The sequence below is a fragment of the Ambystoma mexicanum genome, chromosome 2q, assembly GCF_040938575.1.
Source record: "Ambystoma mexicanum isolate Mex_15411 chromosome 2q, UKY_AmexF1_1, whole genome shotgun sequence".
In the NCBI taxonomy this organism is placed as follows: domain Eukaryota; kingdom Metazoa; phylum Chordata; class Amphibia; order Caudata; family Ambystomatidae; genus Ambystoma; species Ambystoma mexicanum.
In genome coordinates, this window is record NC_090924.1 from 769,145,112 (window position 1) to 769,171,069 (window position 25,958).

Genomic DNA, 25,958 nt, shown 5'->3' on the forward strand with positions numbered 1-25,958 from the left:
GTGGAGGCCTGGTGGAGGGTGCCCATGGTGGCTGGGGGGTGGGGGTGGGTGGGAGACATGAGTGGGGGCCTGGTGGGGGATGCCCATGGTGGCTGGGGGGTGGGGTGGGGGTGGGTGGGAGACATGAGTGGGGGCCTGGTGGGGGATGCCCATGGTGCTTGGGGGGTGGGGGTGGGTGGGAGACATGAGTGGAGGCCTGGTGGAGGGTGCCCATGGTGGCTGGGGGATGGGGGTGGTGGGAGACATGAGTTGGACATGAGTGGGGGCCTGGTGGAGGGTGCCCCACACTGCTGGGGGGTGGGGGTGGTGGGAGACATGAGTGGGGGCCTGGTGGAGGGTGCCCCACACTGCTGGGGGGATGGGGGTGGTGGGAGACATGAGTGGGGGCCTGGTGGAGGGTGCCCATGGTGGCTGGGGGATGGGAGTGGTGGGAGACATGAGTGGGGGCCTGGTGGAGGGTGCCCCTGGATGCTGGGGGCTGGGGGTGATAGGGGCCATGAGTGGGGGCCTGGTGGAGGGTGCCCCACACTGCTGGGGGGTGGGGGGGTGGGAGACATGAGTGGGGGCCTGGTGGGGGATGCCCATGGTGGCTGGGGGGTGAGGGTGGGTGGGAGACATGAGTGGAGGCCTGGTGGGGGATGCCCATGATGGCGGGGGTTGGGGGTGGTGGGAGACATGAGTGGGGGCCTGGTGGGGGATGCCCATGGTGGCTGGGGGCTGGGGGTGGGTGGGAGACATGAGTGGGAGCCTGGTGGGGGATGCCCATGGTGGCTGGGGGGTGGGGGTGGGTGGGAGACATGAGTGGAGGCCTGGTGGAGGGTGCCCATGGTGGCTGGGGGATGGGGGTGGTGGGAGACATGAGTTGGACATGAGTGGGGGCCTGGTGGAGGGTGCCCCACACTGCTGGGTGGGTGGGGGTGGTGGGAGACATGAGTGGGGGCCTGGTGGAGGCTGCCCCACACTGCTGGGGGGATGGGGTGGTGGGAGACATGAGTGGGGGCCTGGTGGAGGGTGCCCATGGTGGCTGGGGGATGAGGGTGGTGGGAGACATGAGTGGGGGCCTGGTGGAGGGTGCCCCTGGATGCTGGGGGGTGGGGGTGATAGGGGCCATGAGTGGGGGCCTGGTGGAGGGTGGCCCACACTGCTGGGGGGATGGGGGTGGTGGGAGACATGAGTGGGGGCCTGGTGGAGGGTGCCCATGGTGGCTGGGGGGTGGGGGTGGTGGGAGACATGAGTGGGGGCCTGGTGGTGCTGCCCCTGCACTGCTGGGGGGTGGGGGTGGTGGGAGACATGAGTGGGGGCCTGGTGGAGGGTGCCCCACACTGCTGGGGGGGTGGGGGTGGTGGGAGACATGAGTGGGGGCCCGGTGGGGGATGCCCATGGTGGCTGGGGGGTGGGGGTGCTGGGAGACATGAGTGGGGGCCTGGTGGAGGCTGCCCCTACACTGCTGGGGGGTGGGGGGGGTGGGAGACATGAGTGGGGGAATGGTGGAGGGTGCCCCACACTGCTGGGGGGGTGGGGGTGGTGGGAGACATGAGTGGGGGCCTGGTGGGGGATGCCCATGGTGGCTGGGGGGTGGGGGTGGTGGGAGACATGAGTGGGGGCCTGGTGGAGGCTGCCCCTGCACTGCTGGGGGGGTTGGGGGTGGTGGAGACATGCATTGTTGATCAGTAGTGCAAGGTGACATGTGGGTTGGCTGGGGGGCATGCCCATGGTGGATGGGCTGCCTGCGGGACATGACCAGGTTTGCAGGGTAGTCCCCCGTGGTGTGGGCCACCTGCAGGGGCCGTGGAGGTTGTCGAGCGTACACCTGGGAGGACCCACACGGCCAATTCACGTGTAGTACTCCCCAGAACCCCTGAAATTCACATACCCTGCTGAAATCGCGTGTGGAACTTCCCGCGCACCCCTGGAATACACGTACCCTGCTCGCACGGGGCCAATCGCGTGTGGAACTTCCCGCGCACCCCTGAAATACACGTACCCTGCTCGCACTGGGCCAACCGCGTGTGGAACTTCCCACGCACCCCTGAAATACACGTACCCTGATGAAATCGCGTGTGGAACTTCCCGCGCACCCCTGGAATACACGTACCCTGCTCGCACGGGGCCAATCGCGTGTGGAACTTCCCGCGCACCCCTGAAATACACGTACCCTGCTCGCACAAGCCCAATCGCGTGTGGAACTTCCAGCGCACCCCTGAAATACACGTACCCTGATGAAATCGCATGTGGAACTTCCCGCGCACCCCTGGAATACACGTACCCTGCTGTAATCACGTGTGGAACTTCCCGCGCACCCCTGTAATACACGTACCCTGCTGATTTTGGTGTGGAACTTCCCGCGCACCCCTGATGCACACGTACACAGGACAATCGCGTGTGGAACTTCCCGCGAACCACTGAAATACACGTTCCCCGCTTGGCGTTTGCTGTTTGCCAGCCCGGTGAACTGGTCCAGGGTTAGCGCAGCCCTTTGCGATTATTTGGGGATTTTGAAGGCTTTTCCTTGCGCGAGGGCGTTCTTGGGGGCGTAACTGGCGCTGCTGCAGGGTCGCTGCGCCACGCTGCGCCACGGCTGGTGTTGGATGCGAAAATCCATGAATGCGCTGTGCGCGAAAATCGATTTTCGCACACGCGGCTGGCGCAGACAATCGCACGCGGACACTCTGCGCCAGCCGCTTGCGACACTTTTCTGCTAAATTCTATGAATTACCCTGATAGTCCGAATGGATGCTTATTCTAGTCTAAATGCTTTTTGGAAGTTTTTGTCTGCATTGTGAATTTGAGGTGTTTAAGAACAGACAGGCCACCCCTTAATGAGTCTAGCAATTATTGTATATAATGCCACAAAGACAAATTATTTGTTATTCCTATTCTTTCTTATTTAGGGTCACTGCTCATAGTGTTACACTTCTGGTACCCCCTGTTTTTTTAAGAGGCCTGAACAAGAAAGCCAGCCACTTCAGAAACAAAGAGCCACATTGCGCTGGCCGCAGCCCAGGAGCTTCCATTTAAAAAACAAAAGCCATTTCATGTGTTTCTCCTCTTTTGGTGTGGGGGATTGCAAGGGAGACCTCAGGGGTCACAGGTGCAACCCCTAGCGACCCCCAAAAGCCGTCTCTAGTTTGGCCCCAGTTATTTGTACAAAGGAAGCTACAGAGTACTTCTGGGATATGTTAGAGGGAGGGGGGAGAGAGGGCGAACAGTGCCAAAGTTAGCAAATCTACTACTGAATTACGTGGTAGGAGTAGAACTGATGAATAAGTGACTGAAATCTCTGGTTTTAAAACTGTCATCAGGGCACCGATGTATTATTTTCAGACCCAAATGAATCTACACTATATGAGCATGTGAAGTTCATGAATGCACAGCACTATCCAACAAAACGCAACGATTATTTTCACACACGTTTCCATCATCTAGCCACTTCATGCGCAGTACACGATCTGCAATGAGGTCTACCATTCGCAACGTTCGAAACGCTGCACCCTCAGCCTATCGGGGCGTTGACACTAACGGATGCTTCGAACATGGCCAGAACTAGCAGAAATGCAGGGCACCAGTATCGAAATAAAAACTTAGTCAAATGATAATTGAGCACAGCCCAATGAACTAAATGGTTGCAGCCAGCACAAAATGGCATGTGGCAAATGGAAAAACAAAACCAAGCAAAGGTACATGCAAGACCACACGTGTGCAAAAACTGTGGAGGGGAGTAAATTACCCCACAACCATTGCAACCGATTTCAAGCCTGCAACACATTTAACAGCAAAGGAGCAATGAAGCCTACATATTGGGAGGGGAGGCTTACTGGTGATGGGTGGAGCTAACTTGGAGGCTCCATGGCCTCTGTAACTTCTTCAAGCGTTCTAATGAGGCAGCTTCAATGTTACAAGCACTTAACGCTCTTCATTACATCTGAAAGCACCCACTTACAAACTACTGTGAGACTGAGTGGTCTCCTGCTCCCCCCTTCCAATCATGCCTTGGCATGCAAGTACTAATCCCACATCACAATTAATAATTGCAGGGCCTCTGTTAAGACGAAGCCCAGGCACCGTTTATTTCAAGTCTGTGTCCTGCTCTGTCCGGCCACAGCTCTGTAGGTCGGCCAGGTCGAATCAACATATCCCAACATTTCGGGGGCGGGGGGACTAGAGCACGATCAGCTCAATGGTTTTGCGCCAGTGTGAACACCATAGAAGAGGCAGTGGGACAGTAGTAGAGTATACCAGTCAGTCTAGGGTGACCAGACGTCCCGGTTTTCCCAGGACAGGCTTGGGAAATCAACCTTCTCTCCCGGGGTCCTGAGAGTCTTTTAATTTAATAAACCCCCTCCTGGGATTGGATGGGTTGGCGGTTACGGTCCTGGTTTTTGCCACAAACCAATTCAGAAATCCCAAAATCGGGAGTCCAGCGAGACTCTTCCTGCACGTGAAGGCTTTTCATGCCTCCATTTTCTCCCCTTTCCTCCAAGAGAGGAGTGAGCCTGTGAACACCCCCCGCCCACAACAGTCCAGCGACATAGACATAGGACGACCGTCCTGTTTGTGTTTACTGTAGTCCTGCCTTTATGTCTGTGGCCTGTCATGGTTTTTGTTTTTTAATTTGGTCACCCTAAATGCATCACAACTTGACACTTATGATGTGTGATGCGTTCTGAGTGCTTGCTTCTTGCCACGTTTTTCTAGTAGGCCTGTATTTTTACGGCTGTGAAGCAGCCAGGGACGTCATTTAGGGGTCGCCAGAGGTCGCAACTGTGACCTCTGAGGTCTCCCTTGCAACCTCTGTGATCACCTTTGCGACCTCTAGAATTGTATTTTTGTAATGCAAGGTCATGGGCTGTGGCCAGCACCATGTGGCTCTTTAGTTCTGGAGTGGCTGGCTTTCTTGTTAAAGCCCCTAAAAAAAAAGAAGAAAAGGAGTGACACAAGTCTAACACTTTCAGCACTGACCCTAAATAAGAATGATTAGGAATACCAAATAATGTGTCTTTCTGGAATTCTATACAATAATTGCTAGACTCATTAAAGGTTTATTTCAAGCACACTTCAGGGGGTGAGTCACTGATTTAGTCTGTTCTTAAACGCCTCAACTCAGCCTTTCATCCTTCTGAGGTCGATAAATGAGTACCAACACAGGTTGGGTGATATTGGGTGTATATTTTTTCTATATAAAGCGCTTAAGCGTACGTGCTATATAATAACACATCATTATCATTTGGCCATGGACGTCTGCTTGCATTCACAGTAATTTGGTAATATGGGCCTATACACACTGATCTTAACGAAGCAGATATGGCGATCCATTCCTGGATGAAATGTACATCACATAATAGTGATATGGTAACCATATTTTTTGTAGTGCGCAATGCTATGTGGTAGCACTTCCTGTTTTGTCAACTAGTGAAAGGTCGCGTTCCATCACATCCCGCGATAACACTTCGGGGTGTGGTCAATTTACATCACTCGATAACACTTCGGGGTGTGGTCAATTTACATCACTTCCTGTGATGTCACCAGGGGTCAATAGTCGTGTGATGTCACTTCCGCTACCCCTGGCATTTTGGTGAAATGACGTCCCTGGAAGCAGCACAGTTTTCTTTATTTCTCTTGCCATTTTTCCATGTTCCTTTGGGTGTTTTCTTCTTCTCTTGTTATTGAGCCATCACTTCTGTATGATTTCGCTATTTACACAATATCATATGTGACCTTCAGCTAATGAATTTAATTGTAAGTATCCGGCGAGGGTGTTGGCAGTGCAACTTAATTTCACGAGGGAGCGGATGCATTCACTTCTCCTTAAAGCCTCTTTCTCGTAACAATTAGGACCCAAACAAGTTAGCATAACACATGTTGTGATTGTAAGCATTGCTTACAGTAACCGTGGTCCCATATAGAGTTTATATGCATGATGTAACACAAATGAACCAGAGAAAAGAATATTTCTTAAATGAACCCTGATTTGGCTGAATGATTTGCTTTGGTAGTACAAATTGCCACATATGCGAACCCATAGCTACATAGAGTGCCATGGAGTGAGGACAGCTGCTCGCGCTGACCTGCCAATAGAACTGTTTTTCCCATTAGAGATCTTGCATTTTACTAAAATCTTACTCAACACTAAGGAATGAAGCGTCACATATTTGAGAAAAGGATAGTTCTTGTATTTTTTCTTTCAATATAAACAATGAAACAAGAGTACTGAGCTCCAGTATAGCTAATTTCTAGAATGCATGCGTTGTTGCGGTTGCCTGGTAACTGGCCCCTAATGCTCTGGAGAGAGCCAAGGGAGCTGCGGTGATGGAAGGGGACTGCTGGGATACAGTGCGCGCGGACGGAGGGGGAGCAGAGCAGGCCGCCTTTCTCGGGACTGCTCTATGTCAATCATGCGCCATCCCCACAAAAGAGCGGGTGAAAAGGACAGCACCTCTTCACCTTGCCATTTTCTTTTATTCTGAGAGAAACTTGAATTGTCTCTAAAGGAGAATGGCAGGTGTGGTGGAATGCAGCGAAGGGAGGGTCTGCTTTCTGTGTTGGAAAGATTAGAAGCCAGCCCACTGCGAACCTGAAGAACTAACAGTCAACTTGCATGTCTGGTATTTTGGAACACACCTACCGTTCTGGTTGCTTCCACACCACCTTCTGATTGGAGAAAAGCCATTGGTTCTGTGGCAGAGATGACATCGAGCAGAATGGTGCCTGTGTTTTTGAAATTAGGTGGTTCGTGTTTATCTTATACTTTTACTTATAATGCATGGCAACCTGCCATACCAGTGTACAACCTGCTAAATAATGTTCTTATTACAGGCTAGTTGTGTCATCACTACTGACCTGTAATAAGAAAACGACATAACTGCTGCTCTGTAATCAGCTATCAGCTATACACACTTGTGTTTAGGCGCATTATAAATGCCATATCATATCGGTTGTGACATCACAATGCCTTCTGCTTGAGCCCGCACAGAGAAGAATTCCAGCTTTCCCTGCAGGAGTTAAGTGACAAGCTTTACAAATTCCTCTCTTATGGAAATCACCCCCATGTCTGGTGGCGGACATGGCTGGTAACAGCCAGCCAGCCTGCCTCGGTGAAGGCTGTGTGCCGTTACTGGTGGTGGGATGCACATTCAAATCACTCCCCCTCCTAAACTATTTAGAATGCAGAACATATATTAAAACATGGAAAATGTGCAAAGGGTGGTGTGGAGGGGAAGGGGGAACCCTATGATGGGTGACATTTGGATTTTGGGAGGTTATACAGGGGAAAACTATCCATTTGCTTGCAATAGTGTTACATAGAATACATTGCATGCGCATAGTAGGTATAACATGAACCAAAGCTGTATTTCAGAGTAGGCCTGAATCCTCGCAGGTCGCGTTGGAGACACAGAACAACAAGGCCTAATCTCTAGCCCGATTAGCACATTCCAATTTCCAGGCGCAGCAAGGAACACGCACATACACCCACATATGAATGTATCAAGAGGCGGTTGTTGTGTCGTAGATCCTGCTATCAAGCCCTCCAACCTTCTAGATTCCCATGCTCATTCCTTATTCCACTCCAACCTAAGATTCCAACATCTATATTACACAACAACACCCCCTTACTTATCATCTAAATGAATACCCACAATAACAGTTAAATTACATTTGTTCAATTAAACGTGTTGGCTTGCGAACCAGTCTATGTGGACGACCTGCTGGATCCAAATCCATATCTGATAAATTAGGATTGGGATTTCCATCATCTCAGACGTTCCCTCCTCCACAGGTACAGGACTAACTCCAATCCTTTGACCACCAACTTCCATCAAAGTAGGAATATCACTTGACACTCCCAAGTCATCATCATCCATTATAGCTACGTCATTGTCACAGGAATTACTAGAATTGCCCAACTCACAATACTCTTCCTCAAAATTATTATGGAACAGTCTTTTAAAACAAGATGCATTCCTAGTTATCTCACAATAATCTCCTTCAGCTATGATCATAGGTCCTTTACATCCTTAACTTTCAGTGGTACTGGCCAATATTATTAATCCAACATCTTGTGCTGTCTCTGTTGAACCAGTACAGAAACTCCTACCTGAAGACCACTTTCTCCAGCTTTCCTTTTGCGATCTGTCCAATCTTTGACCTTCATTCTCTTTAGCTTATCCCTTTCCCTAATGACAGTGTCTTCAGCAGCTGTGTAATTATCCACACATGGAAGACTTGTACAAGGCTTATGCTTAATCATCGACTCTGAAGGAGAATGGCCAGTCATGTTATGAGGAGTATTGTGATAACTTCTCAACATGTGCCAAATAGCTTGGGGCATTGATATATTGTCCACAAATGCTTTTTGTTGAGTATGCTTGAGAGTATTCTTAAACCTCTCCACCATACCATTGGCTTGAGGCCATAACAGCGTAATTTTTTGATGTTTAAAACCCATGTGTAACGCAAACTTGCTGAAATCATGACCATGAAACGGTGGCCCATTATCAGTTTTACCCACCTTGGGGACTCCCTACTAACTAAATAGTTCATCCAGCACCACCACAACATTGTGGAAAGCCGTAGAGGCCACATGCTTCACTAAAGGAAATCTCGAATATTCATCAATCCCCACCAATAAGTGTCCTCCTTCATCCAAAGGTCCAAAGAAATCAATAGGCACCCTATTCCTTGGACCATCACGAAGTGGCACCATGTCAAGGGGCAATACCTGGACACTCGACGTTGTCACATGACATGCAAAACAATTTTGTAAAACATCTTCAACAATTACATCCATATAAGGAAACCATACCTGATTCCTCAGTATGTTCTTAGTGTTTACAACCCCTCTGTACCCTTCATGAGCTAGCATTACAAGAGTCTTTCTCAAACTTTTTGGAGCTATTAATCAATTTCCTCTAAGAAGAACTCCTTCTGTTGCCGACAACTCACTGCTCATTTTTGCCAATTTCTTCAGGTCCTTCATGTCTCCTTCCTCTACTCCTTCTTCCATGTCAAGACAATGCCACCTTCCTGTTTTAGTAAGCCTAATTGCTATTTGAATCATCGGATCAGCATTGCTCTTTTCCCTAAATATATCCTTAGTAATTGCTGGTGGCAACACATTCAGAGATACATAACATATGTACTCCTCTGCGGTCCTCTGCATTTTAATTTCGGCCATACCTGCTGGATGCCTTGACAAATAATCTGCTGGATTTGCTTCTTTTCCAGGCTTATGAATAATTCTATAATCATATTCTTGTAACCTTATGCCCCACCTTTCAATTCTGGGAGGGATTTTGACTCTTGGATTTCCGAACAGGGACAACAGAGCCTGGTGATCTGTAACAAGAGAAAATGGCTTCCCAATCACAAAATGATTACATTTTTCACATGGCCACATAGCTGCCAAACTTTCCCTTTCAGCTTGTGAATATGCCTGTTCAATACCACTTAAAGCTCTGCTAGCATATATCGTTCAAATTCATGTCCATCTCCCGAGTCTATTTGCCCCAGGATAGCTCCTAGACCCACCGGCCTGGCACCCACTATGATTTCAGTCTCCAAATCCGGATTAAAATATGATAATCTCCTATCACTTCTCAACTCTTCTTTAATTTTCTTAAAACTTTCCTCACATTCCTCATTCCACACAAATAATACATCCTTTTTTAGTAGTTGTCTCAGAGCATCAGTAAGGGTTGCATAGTTCGGCAAATATCTTGCACAGTATCCAGCCATTCCCAAGAATGACCTCAATTCTGCTATACCTTTCAGAGCTTCAGGACTGAAGATGCTGCTCACCTTCTCCAGATCTGCCCGCATTCCATTCTCCGAAAATATATGTCCAAAGAATTTTAAACTTCCCTTGTTTACTTCACATTTCTGTCCATTCAAAGTCAACCCATTTTCCTGTAACATCTTACATACTTGTTCAAGAGCCTCATTATGTTGACTTTGACAAGTACCATAAATCAATATGTCATCACTATAATTAAATGCATTCTTCACTGGCAATATGACTTTTCTTATGGTCTCCTGAAATATCTCTGCAGCAGATGAAATGCCAAAGCTAAGTCGCTTATATCTAAATAGGCCTTCATGCGTGCTAAAGGTGGTTATGGGTCGGGACTCTGGGTCAATCACCAACTGATAATATCCCTGATTCAGATCTAGTTTACTGAATCGAGTAGCTTGATTCAATCATATCATCATGTCCTCAATATTTGGACCTGGGTGTCTTTATCTCTGAATGGCAGTATTAGTAATCCTCATGTCTACACAGAGATGAAGACGGCCATCCGCTTTAGGCACCACTACCAATGGGGATACCCAGGGTGTCAGACCGCCTTCAACTTTTTCAATAATGTCGTTGTACTTTAGTTGTTTCAACTCCTGTGATACTCTCGCCTGTAAATGAAACCGTATGCGTCTCGGATGTTGAGGAACAGGTTGGATCGACTTATCAATATGCAAATTTATCATGTGATCCTTCAACTTTCCAACTCCTTGAAACAACTTTGGAAATCTCTCTTTCAGCCTTTCTATATTCAGCACCTCCTTTGACATGACTCTCAGATCATGACGTTGTTGCGCCGGAATACCTTGTATTGTTTCTGACTACTTGTATTTCACATCAACAAGTCTCAGTTCTGTGACTGTTTTTACAGCTAATGAGGCATCTTCCTACAACAGGGCTCTTTATGACATCTATATTAGTTGGTACACGTTGGTCTCCATGTATCAAATCACATTGAAATTGTCCTCTATTGGACAGTGGTTGTTCTGCTCCCCATTGAAAAATCTCAGCTTTTGATGACTGTAGGTGATATAAATTAGCAATTCTCTCATATGCCTCTTCACTCATAACATTTACTGTCGCTCCGGTGTTTACTAAAAATTGTATTTCTTGTCCACATAAACTTACTGTTACTTTTATGGCTGTTTTACCCTCTGCGGTGTCTTGTATCAGCCGTATATACTCTTTACTATATCTATCATACTCCTGATACTGATCCATTGATAATTCTTCTTCTTGCCCAGAGACAGACGGATATTCATATGGATCTCCATATTGTGTCTCTTCCTGACTTTGAATTTGATGAGAGACTAAAGATTAATTCAGTTCTTGACCACCTTGGTTTGTTGTTCGTATCTGCAAATTATCCATAGCTCTGACGAATCCTGGTTGAGCCACTTGTTGGTTTGGTCTTGATATTACATTAGATCTTATTACCTCTTTTCCTGTATAGGTTCGTCCTCCAAAATTCCTCTGACCATCATATGTCCTATTTGACATCATCGGTGTATTATAACGACTTGTTGGCATTGTCACTCTTTCTCGACACATCGTCTGAAAGTGATTTTCCTGTCCACATCGTAGACATAATTGACCCATGGCAGGACACGGACCCTTATGAGGAAACTCACATCCACATCTGTAACATTTTCGTTACCCTACATTTTTGCGGACTGGTCGTTGTGTAGTACCAGCATATCTTTTTTGCCATTGTGTATTTTGACTTATAACAGAAATAGTGTCCATTCTCTTTAGATTTTCAATATTTGCTGCTTGTGTGTCTAATCTTTCATATATCCTTGCAAGCTCTAATACTTCCTTTAAAGGGAGAGGTTTTTTTAACAAGTGTTCCCTGAATTGAGATGACAGTCATCCTTCAATAAGTCTCAGTCTTATTGCTTCATTATCATTAAAATTCATAAATTCTCAAAATGCTGCTTTCTTTTGTAGCCTCAGCACACATTGAGCTATGGTCTCATGTGGGCATTGCACACACTGGTTGAATACATATCTTTCATAATCCCTATTGGGTGGGATTATTAATCGAGCACTGATTGCTGCTATCAATAACTGATATGTTGTTTTCTCCTCAGATGGTATTGTTTTGACGATACTCATCATCTCTTTCCCTACAAGGTTTGTAAAAATGTCCAATTTATTTGTTGCGTTTTGGTCTCCCAATGCTCTCAGAAATTCCTCAAATTCATCAATCCATTCCTGCCACCTTTGCCCTTGATTTTCTTGTGGCTCTAGATTGAAAGGATTCGGACGGCAGTGGTAATTCAACGGATTTGTTGACATGGGCGTTCCAGAGAAACCTGAAGATTGCCTTGTTGTGAATTTATATCCCCCCTGCATTATCCGACAACATACTTGTCTGTTTATATTTTGAGTCTTGTGTCCTGAACGTCTTTCACCTCACCTTGATTATCACTTTGTTTGACTTTGCAACTTTGTTTTCTTTCATTTTAAATTTCGTTTGTCCTTCTTCCTACATTTTATCTTGCTTTTCTCATCTCTTTTTATTATTTTGTTTTTATGCACACTTCTAAGATAGCTCAGTTACACCTGTCAATTTTACTTTCACCCTCCTTCTGTATAATGCGACAATTGATTATATTGCCATGAAAGCTTGCAAGGTATAATAATATTTCATGTATCTGTTCCTTTCTGTTTATTTTTTCTCCACTTTGTTGTGACTATGTTGTCACTTTTCTGCTTTGTTATTAAAGTTTAATTAGGCATCTTTGTCTTTATATCAATGCTGTTTTAATTTGATGGACTTCATTTATTGTATGTCATTCACAACGCAGCATTGACTAGCGTTTGAGTGTTGCCAGGGTATGTGTAACATTCATGCCACCATTTAGTAGATAAATGCGGCCGGTCACATGTTTCGTTTCTGATCCATTTATGGCTCCTATGAGCCAACAGTGCTTTATTATATACTTCTGCCAGTAACTTACTTATAGTCTATTCATATCCCATTGAAATATATTTCATGTTATTCTTTTTCTTTTCACTTACTTGTTTTACTTGTTATTGTTTCACTCTGCTACAGTCAACGTGTTTCGTTGCTCCAACAACCCTTACCATCTTATCCAAAATGGCGGCACGTATTCTGACATTTTTGGGTTCATTCCTCTAAAGATTTGTATTCCTTAGTTCCTCAAAATGGTGGCACGTAACTTCACACTCTAGGGTCCTTTTCTCTGACTGCTCTAGTGTTGCTCAGACTCTCTCACGCTTCAGGTTCATTAACTCTATGTTTAAAAAATGCTTTCCGCTTCTTTTCACGTTTCAGTCTTTTTTTTTTCCTTTAAGAAATTTCACCACAACCACGCCATACTCCTAACTAAATTCTTTATGATATACTTTTTAAAATCCAAATAGATTCTAGAAAAAAACCCTATGGGAGACACATATGTTTTTCATGACTCTGAACCACCATCTATCATCATCATTCTCACTCAGTCACACTGTTCAGAAAACTTCTAGCTGCATACAAATTACCATGCTCAATGGTTTACAGTATAAAAATAAATGTTTTTATTAGATAAGGAATATTAAAAAACTCAATAGGACCAAAAGACAGTTTCAAGTCCACTCTCGGTGGGCTATTTTTCACAAAAATGGGTAATGGGGTTAGTAAACGTGACTCAGAAAACAGCTTAAAACAGAAATATTACACTTACCCAGAACTCTTTGATGACTTGCAGTATCCTTATATCGTACGTGGGTGATACTTTGTCCAATATAGTATTGCACTCGTAGTAGTGAAAATTGTAATCAAACAGCTAATTAGAAAATGGGTCAGATAACTTCATTAGCGTTACCGTAGTACTATAACACCATTGTTTTAAACAAGATCTAGTACTATCACATTCTTTTTAAAGTGGTTTGTGACAAATGCCTCTGTACTCTAAGCACTAATAATATGTGTTAAAGTTATGCAGATAATTGGTTATTACATGTAATTGATCGACCGTGTGTAATGGGGACTGGGCTGCCAAGCAAGGGCACCCAGGGCAGAAACAGAGAACCAATATATGACACCCAATAACAATTAACCCTTCAAGGATTACACACCATGCAATACCTTCAGGGTCCTGGGCCATGTCTGTTAGCTGTCTCTCTGGCCCTGCACTGCCCTTGTTCTAAAATCAGCTCCACTGTCAATTGGTACTCTAACGGGCAAGGGGGTGGTGAAAATGGTTAGAAAGGCCTCATATATTCACTAACCACAATAGTACAACCAATATAAATACAGTGACTCAAAACTTTAGCATCCAACCCAGCCCTGCCTTTACTGGTGAGGGCCACCCAGGAAGTTGCTGTAGTCTTTACTGTCTCTCGGAAGTAGAGCAACATAGGTCTTGTAAGCTCAGGGTCGGTGCAGTGAACAGCACTGCGCTCCCTTGTCCATGTATGGCTTGAATCCCGGAGTGCAGGCTTCTGTGGAGAGGGTGAGTTGAGCAGCAACAAGAACACTGCACTGATTGTGTCTCCGCTAGCAGGATTGCTGAAAATACATGGGAGCACCAGCAATGACACCAGAAGGAAAGCTCTTCTCATGCTTCGATTTCACCGCCACCTAGTTGAGCGGGGATGCTGCACCAGGGATGACAGAGGATGCTGTTGGGATCACCGGGTATTTGTCAGCGGTTATTATGAGGCTGGAGGGAGAAGGTACATAGGAGCAGCCTTGGAGCGCCACCAGGACAGGTCCTCAGACAGGAGATGCCAAATGTAATAACTGGAGGAGTCTCATGTGAAGTTCAGTCCTTTATTGTAGCTTAGACCTAGCTCTTGAACCCTACTTCCACCTTCCTCTCCAACTCTTATTTTCCCATAAACACTCATCCACATTTTTCCATTCTACATTCCACATTCCATTTCTCATACTCCACATCATTGCATTTAGTGCAGCCTTACAGTCTAATAATTAATTTGCTAATGCTTGTTGTAAACAGCCACTTATGATTCTATCCATCCTCTCCACCATCCCTTTGGTTTTCAGATGATATGTTGAAGTAAACATCCATTTAATTCCCTCCTCCTCACAAAACATTTTTGTAATCTCATTTGCTGCAAGCTGCAGCCCATTATCACGTAGGATTGTTCCAGGGTATCTTTCCCTTCAAAACACTCTATGTAGGAATTTGATTGTGTTACTGGTGAACACCATATCCATCACAGCTATCTCTACCCATTTCGAATATCGGCCCACCAAGACAACTAAAAACCTTTGTTCCCTTCCTAAACAATGATACAGTCTTAATACAACTATACCAAGGTTGACCCAGGGTCCTTCAGGTACAACAAGGGGACATAAAGTTATCATAGTAACAGTCGCCTCTTTATCACAGTTGGCACAAGAGCAACAATCTCCTACTACTCTTCCAATTTCTGAATCCATCCCTAGCACCCTGAACCTATTCCTTGCTTTCCACTTGGTAGTATTGATGCCTGGGTGTCCTTCATGAACTAGTTGTATAATTTGGGTTCTTAACAACTGCGGATGGGCCATTTTATGTCCCCTTAACAACCATTTGCCTTCAATGGTCAATTCTTCCTTTAAATCATAAAATCCCTTGTGATTTTCATCTAACACATTTTTTTCTGGCCAGCCTTGACTGACCCATCTCATAATTGAATTCAATTCCTTGTCCTCCTCCCTCTTCCCCAATCCTCTAAAGTTAAGGCCTTCGATGAATGGATTTGTTCTTCCCATATAGCTCCAACTACACATTTGTCTCCTGTTTTGGTTTCTTTCCCTCCTTGCAAAGGCATCCTAGCGAGGATATCTGCTATGCAATTTCTTTTCCACAGTAGGTATTGAACCTTACAATTATATTCCTTTCATCTCTGTCCTAATCTTGCTATTCTTGATGTGGCTTTAGACATCCTTTGAACAGTAAGCACTTCCACTAGTGGTTTGTGATCTGCCCTCAAGACAAATTTGTCCCCCCCAAATGTATTGACTTAAATGTTCAGTTCCCCAACAAGAAGTTAACATTTCTTTGCCTATTACTGAATAACAGGCAGTGGTGGCTGGTCAGTTTTTTACGTGGAGGGCGTAAATATTTGCCCTAATATGTCTTAGGGACCGAGCACAGAGAGGGAGCACAAACCAATTGCAGGGCATTTGGAGGGTGGCGGGGGGTTCACCCCCCAGATTTTTTTTAAATAATGGGTTAAAATGGTATATTTTACAGCACACGTTTTTGAAACATTGGGTAAAAAGTCAAACAGTTTGCAATTGGTTTTGTGGGTAACTAACAGAGGCAAATCACCAACAAACGAAGAATTTTAATGATGCCTTTGCCCACAATATGTGCAAGTATATACATACAAGTATATACATATTTTCACACTGGCTGTACCTATACATTTCCAACTGGCTGCACCAATATATGCCAGTATTCCCATGTAAGAACATACTCATGTTTGCTTACGAATAATGGCAATAATGATACTATAATACAATATGTCCACGCAGGTTCTGCCAATTTATGCCAGTACATTCACAACATACTCCTGCTGGCTTTACCAAAATGAATGCTGCATTGCAAAAATATATCCAAACTGGCTGCACCAAAATGACAGTCTGGCTGAGTTTCCCCAATCTGTTTGTCAAACCAATCAACATTAAACCAATATTGCATCTACAAACAAAACGAATGCTTTCAATGTAGTATAGCTTATTTCATTAAGAAAATATACACAGTCAAAACGCGAGACACCATTTTAGCCCAGGTCAAACTGTGGCACATAAATTTACTTCGGACACGTACGGGCAGTCTCTTTCATTTTAAGAAGTACAAAGGCACCGATCTGACTCAGTGAATGCGCTTTTCAATGCGCTTCCACCCATGCATCACCATTAGAGGCACAAACTATTTTGAAGGGAGAATTATTTCTGTAAGGAAAGAATATATTAAGCATTAGTTGTCTCTAGTCTCCATATTGTTCACATTTACTGGACAGAACAGGTCACAGTTGATAAACGGTGGATACAATTACTAAGGTAAGCATTTCATTGTTAGCACCTGCATTCATATGCATCAATGTATAGGCAATTGAAACCGGAAAGTGGGGTTAGTACTTTCATGTCAGAGGAATGAGTGGAAGGGTAGAGAGGGGACAGAAGACTGCTCATTCTCACAGCAGACCTTAAGTGGGTGCTTTCAGACTTAATGGAGAGAGTAAACTGCCAGTAACATTGAAGCTGCACTAGAATAGTCTCAATAGAATGCGTAAAGAAGTTAGATGGCCCCCACACAAATAAGTTTGCCCCTCTCCCATCCCACCGTCTCTGAAGTTAGCACCTCTCCCAGGATTTAAAGTGTTAGCCATCCCCCAAAATGTAGGTTTTGTTGCGCCCTGCTTTCCAGTGCTCAAAAGATTGGGTAAAGGTTCGAACACTGGGCAGCAGCAGCTCTCAAGAACCAGTATTCAACCTTTACTTGAGAGGATTGCGACATGGCTGAAACTCCAGGTTGTATCAGAAAAGATAGCCCTGAGTTTAGCCAATCAGAGATTTCAATGTCACCACCTGGAGTGCTATTGTACAATACCATGGGCAGTCAACAATTTGAATATTGCAATAAGAAACCACTATTTTGATCCCAACATTGAGAAAACGAAATTTGGGGAAGGGGTTGTATGTACACCTCTGGAAGGGGTATACAAAAGGGAACACATGTGGTAAAAGGAGTAAACAGGTACACTTGCTGCTTCGTTTAAAGTGAGAAAGGGCTAGAGGAAAGACAGGGCATTTTGGTGTTTGTGTACTGAGCCAGGCCCTGATTGACCCTTTTCAACTTTGCACTTTACTTGCACAAAGCACTTTTGACAGGGGTGAGGACAAGGTGACCTTGGAGCCTCTTCTCCCAACCCCCCACGTGTGAATTTGATTCCAGGACAGCAGCACACTAACAGATAATCTCACTCCTGCACTATGGCGGCGGCACTCACGATGCATGCTAAGCACAGCATGCATGATCTCCTGTCATGTCATCTAACCAGTAGACTAGCTCAGGGAAACTTTTGACTGGTCTGAATTCAGGAAGCTTCCAGTAATTACTTCTTTTCATCCTGCAGACCCCCTCTACAGCCCAGAGCAAAAGCATGACTTTTGCAATTCCAGAGAGGGGGTCTGCCGAACTCAGGACCCGGCGTGTGCCACCGACACCAGCCTTTTTGTGAGCTGTGATCCCAGGTACAGTCATTCTACCAAGATCACAGCTCACAGGCAAACTAATTTAAAAAGGCATGCATCCGGGAGTGCATTGTAAGTGTCCCAACTGTTGGGCTGTCACGCTGTATCTCTGCTTCTCCAGCGCCTGTCCTGAAGGAATTAGTCGGCACCAGTCGGCAAGACGAAGAATATTTGGACCTGAAACACGGCCTGTGCCTTCATCTTCACTAATCAATCTCTTCTGTTGTCCCACCCGCTGACCCGCCCACTGCCGCTGCCCCTTTCACTTACAAATATCCGGTGCACATGCATCCGGTGCACACGCATCCAGCAGAAGTAGCAACTGGGGGGTCCCCCGAATTGGGTGGGTCCACCAGCTGCCTTTAAATCCACTGTTTGAGGCAGTAAAGCTCAATATCCTTAAGCTTGACGATGTATTTAGATTTCTGGTTACCAAAAGGAGTCTTTGTCACGATCATTGCAAGGCTTTGGAAATAAAACCTATTGATCAAATGTATACATCTGAGGAACCCTCTGAGGATCTTAGTAGCCCCTCACGTCTCATTGAGGCTATTGTAGAGCTTGATAAACAACAAACCTCTGCACTAATCTCACATTGTCTTGCTCCCTCAACTAACATTATTGAACCTGATTGTAGACTCTACTCACGTAAGCTCAAGCGCTCTCATGCGCGAGCCTTGAAATGGTCCAACAAATTGAAGATTTCTAATAAAACTACTCTAAAAACGTACCAGATCTAAAACATAGCGTTATACCTCTTTCCTCTGATCAGCCAATTCTTTCTGTAGAGGATGACGCAACCATAGACCTAGACCAACTTAATGACGAATCAAAACAGCTATTAAATATGACCAGAAAAGTTGAACAAGCAAAAACAAAGAAAAGTTCTTCTAATCCCTTATTGAAAAACAGTAATCAGTCAATTTCAACTCCACCTATTACTCTTCCGAATGTGACAAAAATGAAAGACATGCCTCCTCCGATATTTGCTACACTCTCTCCTCTATTAGATGGTGCACTCTCAAAGATCACTTCTATACAAACTCACTTGCTCCAGTTCTATCCTATTACTTCTACAAAAAGAACTGGAGCTGGCACCACTTCTACCTCAAGTGCTGTAATCACCTCTGGTCCAACAACTCTAGAACTACAACCACACTGTGTTGACTTGGGTCAAATTTAAAACCATGAACCCCTTCCACAATGTGCTTGTTCTGGTCAAACTGCTGATGGTTGCCACTTAGGACCTCACAATCTTACAAATGTGGCCGCTAACATCAAAGCCAACCAAACTGGGCCCACTTTACCATATATGGGAAAATCGCCTAATGCAAGTACTATGCCTCTCCCTCAATCTGATTCGCAGGCATTACTTGCAGCTTTTGCTCAGTTGGGATATTCTAATGATCAATGCCATTCTATTGTCATTTCTAACCATGGGGGAAGTAACAATATTGACAACCAACTACGACTTCCCCTAGCACTGCTTTGCAACCTCTACCATCTAATGTTCCAACCAATTCCACAGATTTCGTCTCCTCTCAATCGATAAGTTATCCTCAGGGAGATGCAGACTCTGAATTTCTTGACACTACATCGGACATACCAAATATTTAAGGATGGACAAGTGATCCTAGTAAAATTGGTCAGCAAAGGATTAATCATTTATTCCTCTTTAGTATACTTAGACGAAGTCCACAACTTCATACTCTAATCTCTGATGATATTGAATAGATTTGCCTTCCTAATCAGAACAATTATAAGATGATATGCGGTACATATTCATCTAATTAAGGCTTCTGCTATGGCAGCACAGGATGGAATTTAAGCAACAACGGCTCACTCTTCGCCTATTTCAGTCTAGAGAGGAGGCAAATGATTTTCTAGATCCTCCACAGGTCACTCCTTCACAATCTCTTGTAACACCCACTTCCAAGCCGGTTATGCCAATCCTCAATAATGATTTAATACCTCAGCTCACAGCCTTGGTTGCTAATGCTGCATCCCTTACGTGGTTTGCTCCATTACTTGCCACAATATCTGAGATTGCAAAAACGGCTAACAAACCGTAGCTCTGAGGTCCTCTCAATTACCTCATGGAATTGTTGTGGAAATGCACATCTTAAAAACTGGCTGGATTCTTTCTGTTATGATGAGTTGCCTACAATACTCATTATTCAGGAAGCTATGACCACCCATCTGATTGGTGTAGATGGCTTTACCACTTTTTCGCTTCCGGCAGTACACGGCTTAGTGGCCCGTCCCTCAGGAGGACTTGCCATCTTACTAAATAACAAGGTCCATCATAAAGCCAGGGTTTTCTCCTCTTCAAATGATATCTTGGCAATTGAATACTCCCTGTTGTACCTTCCTGATTTAACTTTTCTGATTATATGCATCTATTTTAACCCTTTGAAACACCTCTTTGATGAATTCTGTGACTCTTTGGATCTTATATTGGAAGATGCTATGATATCTAATCTGCACTTTTTAATTGTCTTTGGTGGCGATTTCAATGCAAATTGCAATCGCTCACAACTGTTTTCTTCATACTCAGACTCCTTCTCTCCTTCCTTGAAGAGAGGTGATTCATGGGCTCAATTTTCTGAACTACGGAATTGTCACTTGGTTAAATTTTGTTCTGATTCTCATCTGGTAACATGGAAAAGAGGTGTGGTGTCCTCCTGTATAGATTTTGTCTTTGTTTCAGAGAATTTGCTTCCGAAGGCTGCTCCTGTTTTGATTGGGGTTACCACCTTAGGCGATTATTCCCCTATCACACTTCAACTAAATATAAAATCACCATCTTTAAATTGCAATCCGAGTTTGACTTTACTCTGGCCGGACAGAATTAATACCTCAGTTCATTGGTCCCCCCATTTAGGCAGACAGCCCACATATCTAGTGCATAGAGACATCTATCATGTGTTTGATCAAAGTCTTCTTGATGTAGGCCCTGCAGCAAGGGAATCATGGAATTCTCATATAATACAAATGAATCTTAAAGAACTGGCTATTGCGTTTAACAACAACGTTTGCCTCCACTATAAACCTTACAATAATCAAATACAGAAACTTAAATCCATAAGAAATTGCCACTTGAAAGCTTTAACCCACTTCCATATTAATGCTGCGTATTACTTACTGCAGAAACAACGCATCCAACTTGTAGCTAGGAACTCACTTAAACAGATTAAACACTGAATACATTGTGCTGAAAATCAGAGACTCTCCTATGTAAAAAGGACGTTCGTAACATCTGGTCTATTTTAAGAGGTACCGTTCAATCTGACGCTTCGACAAAGCGTTCCTGTATTTCTGCTGAACTATGGCAAACTTACATTGCCTCGAAATTTTAAATTCCCTTTTCCTTCAATATGATGCATTTACAAATTGCACCCACCTATACAACTGACTATTTATTTTTGACTGAAGACATGCTGTGGGCGATTGGTCGACTAAAAAATGCCAAGGCATACCGCCCTGTATATTTAAATCAGATCCCAAATTTTGAGCGGCTATTTTGTACACTAAATTTGACTACATATTCGTACAAATCGCATCCCCTCCTGCTGGCAAAATGCCATTATAATGCCAATTTATAAGAGGTGTGATCCTCATGACCAGGCTAAATTTCGCCCCCTTGCACTGATGGACGCAGCAATACAAATATTCTCTATCTTACTTCTCAAATACTTAGACAAACACATCCTTGAAAATGATATATATTCCAGATTTCAAGTCGAATTCAAAAAGAACATGAGCACTTCTCTGAACGCTATGGTGATAGCTCACTTTTTTCTTTCTCGCACTCCACAGAGAGGTCCTATTTACATGGCAACACTAGACCTCTCCTCTGCTTTTGATGATGTGGTTAGGGAAATTTTGTGGCAAAATGCTGAGAATAGGTTTTCCTCAGAGATTGGTACAGCTTATTTCCTTATTACATTCTAATACATCTTTCCAGGTTCGTGTTAATCACGAAGGAACGATTACTGATCACATTCCCACCAGGACCGGGGTAAAACAAGGCTACAACTTAACAAGCATGTTGTTTAATTTATACATCTGTGATATTGATGATTTATGGACAAATCCGGCTATCTATCCTGCAAGATTGGGTAATCTACGCCTTCGTTGGCTTTGTTTTGCTGATGATATAATTTTGATGGACAAAACACTGCATGGTTTACAGTTAAAACTTAACGTTTTTATAATTTTGCGTTGGCCCATGATTTGCAAGCTAATCCGCTTAAAACAAATATAATCATATTTACTAACAAATAGCGCAGAAAACCCTACAAATGGAACATTTGTGGCCAACTGATTCAACGTGTGCACTCTTTACGATATTTGGGTTATCAAGTAGCTGATTCCAACTCAATGAAGTCCTGGTCACTGGTACTAGCAGGGAAGGTCCGTCCCTTGCATTCCCAGATGAAAGTAATTTACAGGAAGTATGCAGAATTCTCCCTAGGTCCACTCTTGGATTTCTATTTGCTTTAGGTGGAGCCCACTATACTTTACGGGCAGGATAAATGCCTTTTCAACTTGGACGATGCCCTAAATAAAATTCAAGGCCAGCTGTGGAAACAGACTTTGGGGCTCGCCCTAGCAGTGCCAAATGGAGCTGGGGCTGCTATCGCTGTCAGTAAGACACACTTGGTGTGAGCTATCAACATATACCAAACTGTTGGCTCTATCTCGCAGCTCTCTATGCAAGGACCTCATTGAGCTCTTGACCGACCAAAGAGTGCCATCTATGGTCTCATTTGGCATCCAAATGAAAGGAATCCTTGCCCATATCAATGCATCTCAAGAGGATTTACTCTTGGGGCTCCTGAGGGATAAAAAGTAAGTTATATGAAATGGATTGGATTCACACTATTGATTCCAACCATACATAGGAAACATATACAGAATATGTTTAATTTGGAAGTAAGAGATCTGCTAGGGCGCTATATCTATTTAAATGCCCTTGCCCAAAGATCTGTACCATTTATATGAGGTTTAAACTGAACCGACTTCTGACACTGGAACGTGTTCAATACAAACTCCCCCTCATAGCACGTAACAAAAGATCTTGTTGGTTCTGTCACAATGACACCTATCAAGAAACAATAAAGCATTTAGTTTTATATTGTTCTTTTTTTTAAATCACTTGTCTAAATCTCTTTGCTGATTACTATCCAAAATTAACGCTGATTGCCCCCCAGTCATTCTGGGAAAGGGCAATGTCAGGTACTTGTACCTCCCTAATATTGGCATTGGGCAGATTTCTATCAAAACTTGAACAAATGCTTATTGTGATGAACAATGCACAATTCTCATCATCTACTCTCTAATGGTTGTTCCCTTCTTTTATACACATGAAAGGACAACCGCAATTCTATTATGCCATCTGTTTTTCTTGAATGATGAATGTTAGCAATCTATGTTGCATTTTTATAATGGACTATTCTATCTGGTGATGTACACTCATCTGTCTAAACTAAACGGTATTTTTGTTCATTTAATTGTACTTTATCTTTTTTTCTTGAGTCAATATATGATCCTTGCTGTAATGCCTGAAACTAAAACGATGTATCTTACTGACAAGTTACATGGAGATTATGTCACTTCTATTTTTCATTAATGTTGATTCTACTAAGATGATGAACTTAGTATTTAACATATGAAGTTGTTAAAAACTAAATAACAAATGTTTTTAGTTTCAATGGTTTTTTAGGTTGTTGCTAAGTCAAGCTTTTAGTTGAAAAACTATTTTAACACGATCTGTGATGTAACAAATATGAAGTTTGTAAAGGTTTTCTTTTTGTAAACCATATGCAATTTCTAAATTAAAAAAGGCATTTTACATTTCGTGTTTTTTACCAATGTAACAAATTAATAATTAGCTACGTCGGTAAAAATAATGTAAAATGTAAATGGTTTTTTAAAATGAGTTTGCAGGAACTGCCTCGCAGGCTAATTCACAAAGACACACCTTTGTGAATTATCCTGCGAGGCTGAGTGTGCCTAACTAATTAGAAAAGGCATTCCTAAAAACAAAAAAAATATATAAATAAATTAACTTATACTAATGTCTTCCAAACAGGCCTCTGCTGCTCTGGTCCAGGGGAGTAACTTTCGTTTTCCAATTCCTGCCAAAGGTGGGCCTTCCTCTGGCAGCAAAGCGAGATTCACAAGCTGAGGGAGGCGGGTCAAGGCTGGGTCTGAAGGCCTGGCCACTCCCTCAGCTCGTGACATCATTGTGTCTAATCAAGTAACCCACCCCCACTCCAGTTTCTTGCACCGACTGGGGTGGGGTCTGCAAATAATATATAATAAATATAAATAAATTAATTTATACTAATGTCTTCCAAACAGGCCTCTGCTGTTCTGGTCCAGGGGAGTAACTTTCGTTTTCCAATTCCTGCCAATGGTGGGCCTTCCTCTGGCAGCAAAGCGAGATTCACAAGCTGAGGGAGGCGGGTCAAGGCTGGGTCTGAAGGCCTGGCCACTCCCTCAGCTCGTGACATCATTGTGTCTAATCAAGTAACCCACCCCCACTCCAGTTTCTTGCACCGACTGGGGTGGGGTCTGCAAATTCTGACCCCACCCCAGCCTGTATGAGGGACAGGACAGGGGGCAGGCTCCAGAGCAAAGTAATGCAAATTCTGACCCCACCCCAGCCTGTATGAGGGACAGGACAAGGGGCAGGCTCAAGAGCAAAGTAATCCTTGGGAGCGTTAATTCTTTAACGCCCCCCCCCCCCAGGGCTCCGTTTGTGCCTGGCGTCTTGGCTTTCTATGCCTCACCTCAGCTCAAGCAGCACTACGCATGTAAAATGGGGATGGCTCATTGGAGCTCCCCACTGCACATTCGAAGTGCAACCAGTGCAACCACCATGTCGATGAATGACATGATTTTAATGTCACGCATGCACATGATGGGGAGAGGTGGGATGAATGTTGTGGGTTGAATGTTGGTGGGGCTACTCACCTAGTGCCTCTTGTCATGCACCGCGGCTGCTGGCGGTTGCTGCCACGTTGGCGGCTGCTCCAGAGGATACATCGCCATTAAGGGTTCTGTCAGGTTCATTCTAACATGACGTGCTGGTCTAGTGATCTCCCATCATTGCCGCTGCTGGGATGTACTTATTACTCCTCTCTCCCAGGGGACATTGCGTTGCAACCTCTTGGAGTGCTTTCTCCTTTTGGTGTAAACGCTAGTTTTCCTTTCCTTGCTTCTCACCAAAGCTCTTCTTTTCCCCTTTTTTCCCTTTGGGACTTTCAGTCCGTCTGGTTTTATTTCCGTTACGTTACGGGGTCCCCCAACCTTGCGGCGGCCCTGCTTCTATCCTACTCTGTCTTTTTCTCTGCTCCCCTATCCTACATTCTTATCTTTCTCTCTCCTGTCTTGCCACTTCTGGGGCTGGTATCCTGCATCAGCTGGGCATATTGCTTTTCCAGCTCTGGTTCCCCAGACTCATCTGATACTGTCCTCTCATTCTGTGCTGCCCTCCTTTCGTACCCCAGCTGGATCCATCTCACTCTCCCAAACTCTGCTTTAGTTCTACCTTGCCTGTACATTCGGGTACTGTTGGAGTGACATATTCCGGAGTAGTGGAACTCCTCCTCTTCAGCAACATAAAGGGTTTTTTCAGCCTTTGGGCTTTTTCCCTTTACCTTGGCCTTTTCTCGGGTAAGGGAGCCACAGGTCTGCTGTTTACCATCATTCGCTGTGGCTTCTCCCTGCGGCAGGCACTTACCACAAAGAAAGGAGAAGGATTATATGAACCGGCGCCGTATGCATTCCGGAGACACTGAGACGAGCAGCTCAGGTGAGGAGAGTGTTGAGAGGAGGGGGCTGGAGAAAGAACACGAATTGGACACCTCTATTGGCCAAACACCACTTAACAGGACTCTACTTCTGTGACACTGCAGGAAACAAAAGATATAA